We start from the raw sequence: 4,478 nt of genomic DNA on the forward strand, positions 1-4,478 counted from the left end.
GTTTGATTTTTATTTGATCACACTGCAGATTTTTTTGTTAATTATTAACTAGGAAAAAAATTATCTCTGTGTTTTACTGGAAAAATCTATTGGGTTAGAAAAAAAGTCCACAGGTTAAGTATGCACAATACCTAATCAAATAGACAACCGGAAAAAAAAAATCTTAAAACATTGCAAATGTTAAAGAAAAAGGGACTAGAATAAATAATTCACCAAAGAGGAAGCACAACTAGAAAGATGCTAAGTTTCATTAGAAATCAAAGGAAGTTAAGTTTTAAAAAGTATAATTTTTTTATACCTGACAGAATTAGAAAAAAGAAAATAATTAAGATGTCCAATTCTGGAAAACATATAGTAAGACAAGTCTCATATAATCAAAGCTTTTGGAAAACCAGTTTATATTAAGGATCAATAATCTTGAAAATATTCATATTATTCGAGCCAATCACTCAAATTCTGGAAATCTACACTAAGAACATGATCCTAAACATGGAAATATTTGGAAGTACATGATAAACAGGAAATCTATTTTTTTAGTTATGCCCAGTAAAAGGGCCTGAAAACAATAGCAACCAAGTAGTAAGGAGCATATTTCGTGCCCACATTTTGGGTTCTAAACACTCTTCTCTGGGATCCTGAACTTCTTAGAGAAATGAATAATTCCAGATATGGGACATGAAAAATAGAAGATGAGCTGAGAACATGGTGCCAGAAACTAAGGAAGTGCTCAAAAATTGATGGGGTCATATGCAAAAAAAGTAAAAGCCAATGGGATAATTTGACATCATAAATAATGACAGGAATGCATTATAACCCATTATGTTTTTGAAAAAGAGTTTTTGGATCTATACCCAATCAAAATTAAAACAAAAGTAGGGAAAGGAAAAGCTCTTCTCCACGGAAGAATGGCAACTAATAAATGTAGTTAGAATCAAAGCATCACAGTTTGTAACACCATACTGTACACTAAACTGTGGTATAGTCACTCTGTGGGTTACTATTGGTCTTTATAACTAATGAATATAAAGAATATTAATAACAGCAGAAATATTTGCTACATAATATTTGGAAAAAGAGTAGACTCTAAAATTGTTTATGTTATGTGTAGAAAATGGTAATGTGAACACATTACCAAATAGGAACCAAAAGAAACCAAAAGAAAGGGAGAAAGAGAGAGAAACTGGAGAGAGAGAGACAGAAAGAGAAGGCAGAGTATGTTACGGGCAATCAAGAGAGAGAAAGATACAACAGTTTCAAATAGCTATCTATACACTAGGTTAAGTCCAAATAGATCAGACATCCAGACATAAAAAGGAAAAACAAGCAAACATAAAAGTATTAGAAGAAACACAAGTGAAGTGGGAACATTTTTTCTACCTATGATGCAAAATCCAGAAACAATAATAAGTTCAAATACATAAAAAGAAATTTAAAGACTTTACATGGAAAAATACTGTAGGCAAAGTCAAAAACAGGGAAAAAAACAACAAAAGATAGCTGTGATCTATATCATACAAAGAGCTCTGGAAATTTGAGGAGACAAGAAAAGACCAACAATCTGATAGAAAAATAGTAAAATGATCTAAGCAAATAGTACACAAGAAGAAGAAAAAACTAATGGGTTCTAAACATAAAAAAATTTCTCCTAATAAGAGAAATGCACATCTAAACAACACCACAGCAGCATGTCTTACCTATATGGTTGGCAAAAATCCAAAAATTTGGCAACATTCTGTGAGGATAAAACTGCAGGGAAGTAGTTCCTGTCATCCATTGCTGGTGGGAATGCAAAATGGTGGCAAGGATCTATGGAGGAGAATTTGGTGGTATCTAAAAATATGTGCATTTATCCCCTGAGCCAACAAATTTTCTAGTAGGTACCTATCCTAAAAATACACTGCCAATATTTCTAAATGACTGAAGCACTAGGTTATTCATCATGGCATTATTTGTAATTGCAAAAGATTGGAAATAATTCAAATGCCCGTCAATAGAAGGTCAGTTAATGAACTATAGCATATACACACAAAGAAATTCTATGAAATTTTTTAAAAGCACTGAAGAAAAAACCTTATGCATCATATGGAGTGATCACCAAGATTATGTTTTTAAGTGAAAAAGGCAAGGTATAGAACAATATAAGGAATATGCAATGTCTCATGTAATAAAGATAGATGGTGCCATAGGAATATATTTATATACATACTTGCTTAGATATTAAAAATAAAGAACAGAATGATTAAACTAAGAATTAAGAAAAGCTGTTATCTGTATGAGAAAGAGGAAAAGGGAGACTAGGGTAGAAGGAATGTCTAAGTCAGTTCGGACTATTATAATGAAATATCATAAACTGGGTGGCTTATAAACAACGGAATTTTATTTCTCTGAGTTCTGGAGGCTGGGGTCTACAACACGGCACCAGTGGGGTGGGGTTCAGGCGAGAGCCTCTTGCAGGCTGCAGACTGCTGACTTCTGCTGGTATCCTCATATGACAGAAAAAGGGTATCAGGGTAACGCTGGCCTCATGGACTGAATTGGAAAATATTCTCTTTTCTTAATTTTCTGGAAGTGTGTAGAATTAGTAATATTTCTTCCTGAAATGTTTAGTAAAATTCACCAGTGAAGCCTGAAGTTTTCTTTGTGGGAATGACCTTAACTACATTTCCATTGCTTTAATAGATAGAGCAATAAGCAGATTATCTAGTTTTTCTTGACTGAGCTTTGTTAGTTTGGGCACTTGCTCATTTTCTCTAAGTTGTCGAATTTATTGGCAAAATATTTTTCAAACTAGTCCCTTATCATTTTAACTTTTTTTTTAAAAGATTTTATTTATTTAAGACAGAGAGAATGAGAGAGAGAGAGCACATGAAAGAGGGGAGGGTCAGAGGCAGAAGCAGGCTCCCTGCCGAGCAGGGAGCCCGATGCGGGACTCGATCCATGGACTCCAGGATCATGACCTGAGCCGAAGGCAGTCGCTTAACCAACTGAGCCACCCAGGCGCCTGTAACTTCTAAGGTGATGTCTCCTCTCTCATTCCTGATATTGGTAATTTATCTCTTCTCTTTTGTTTCCCTTGGTAAATCTGGTGAGAAGTTTATCAATATTATTGATCTTCTCAAAGAACCAGCATGAGGTTTCATTTATCTTTATCTGTTTTTTTGTGTGTGTTTTCTATTTTGTTGATTTCTCTTTTGATCTTTATTATTTCCTTTCTTCAACTTTCAACTTACTTTGTTTTAATTTGCTTTTTTTTTTTTTTTTTTTAGTTTCTGAAGGTGGAAACTGGGTTCACAGTTTGAGATCTTCCTTTTTTTCTAATATATGTGCTATAAATTTCCTTTAAGCACTGTTTTACTGGCATCCCACAAATTCTGATATGTTGCTTATTTTCATTCAGTTCAAAATATTTTTAAATGTCCTTTTTATTTTCCCTTTGATTCATGAGTTCTTTAGAAGTGTATTACTTAGTTTATGAGCATTTGGGGATTTCCAGAGATCTTACTATTACTCTTTATCAATTTAATTCCATACTATCAAGCAATTCTCTGGAATCTCTCTTAACTCTTTGAAAGCAGCATCACAGGGAGAAGACAAATTCATTACATGGAAATCCACCAGTGCTGGGGAACTGGGGAGTGGCAGGGAAGAATTGGAAGAGCTAATTCAGGCTGGTCTATATCCACCAGTTTCAATAATTTGTCATCCCAACAGTTTAGTCCTATCCTGATATTATGCTGTGGACACCAGGCAATCTGGGCTACTGCTTCTGATTTATGGCAATGGGACAAGTGACAGTCTCCTTTGCAATTTAGCATACAGACAAGAGCACAAGTTAAAATCTATCCCCTCCCCAAACCCTCTTACACTGTTGGTGGGAATGCAAACTGGTGCAGCCATTCTGGAAAATAATATGGAAGTTCCTCAAAAAGTTAAAAATAGAGCTACACCATGACCCAGCAATTGCACTACTGGGCATTTACCTAAAGGATACAAAATACTGATTTGAAAGGGTACATACACCCCGACGTTTATAGCAGCAATATCAACAATAGCCAATTATGGAAAGAGCCCAAATGTCCATCAACTGATGAATGGAAAAAGCTGTACACACACGCACACACACACATACACATACAATGGATATATATATAATGAAAAATTACTCAGCCATAAAAAAGAATGAAATCTTGCCATCTGCAATGACATGGATAGAGCTAAAGAGTATAATGCTAAGTGAAATAAGTCAGTCAGAGAAAGACAAATACCATATGGTTTCCCTCATATGTGGAATTTAAGAAACAAAACAAATGAACATGGGGGGGACGGAGAAACAGAGTCTTAACTCTAGAGAAGAAACTGATGGTCACCAGAGGGGAGGTAGGTGGGGGCAGGGGTGAAATAGGTGATGGGGATTAAGGAGGGCACTTGTTGTGATGAGTACCAGGTGTTGTATGGAAGTTTTCAGTCACTAAATTCTA

This window comes from Neomonachus schauinslandi, chromosome 2 (assembly GCF_002201575.2).
Source record: "Neomonachus schauinslandi chromosome 2, ASM220157v2, whole genome shotgun sequence".
NCBI lineage: Eukaryota > Metazoa > Chordata > Mammalia > Carnivora > Phocidae > Neomonachus > Neomonachus schauinslandi.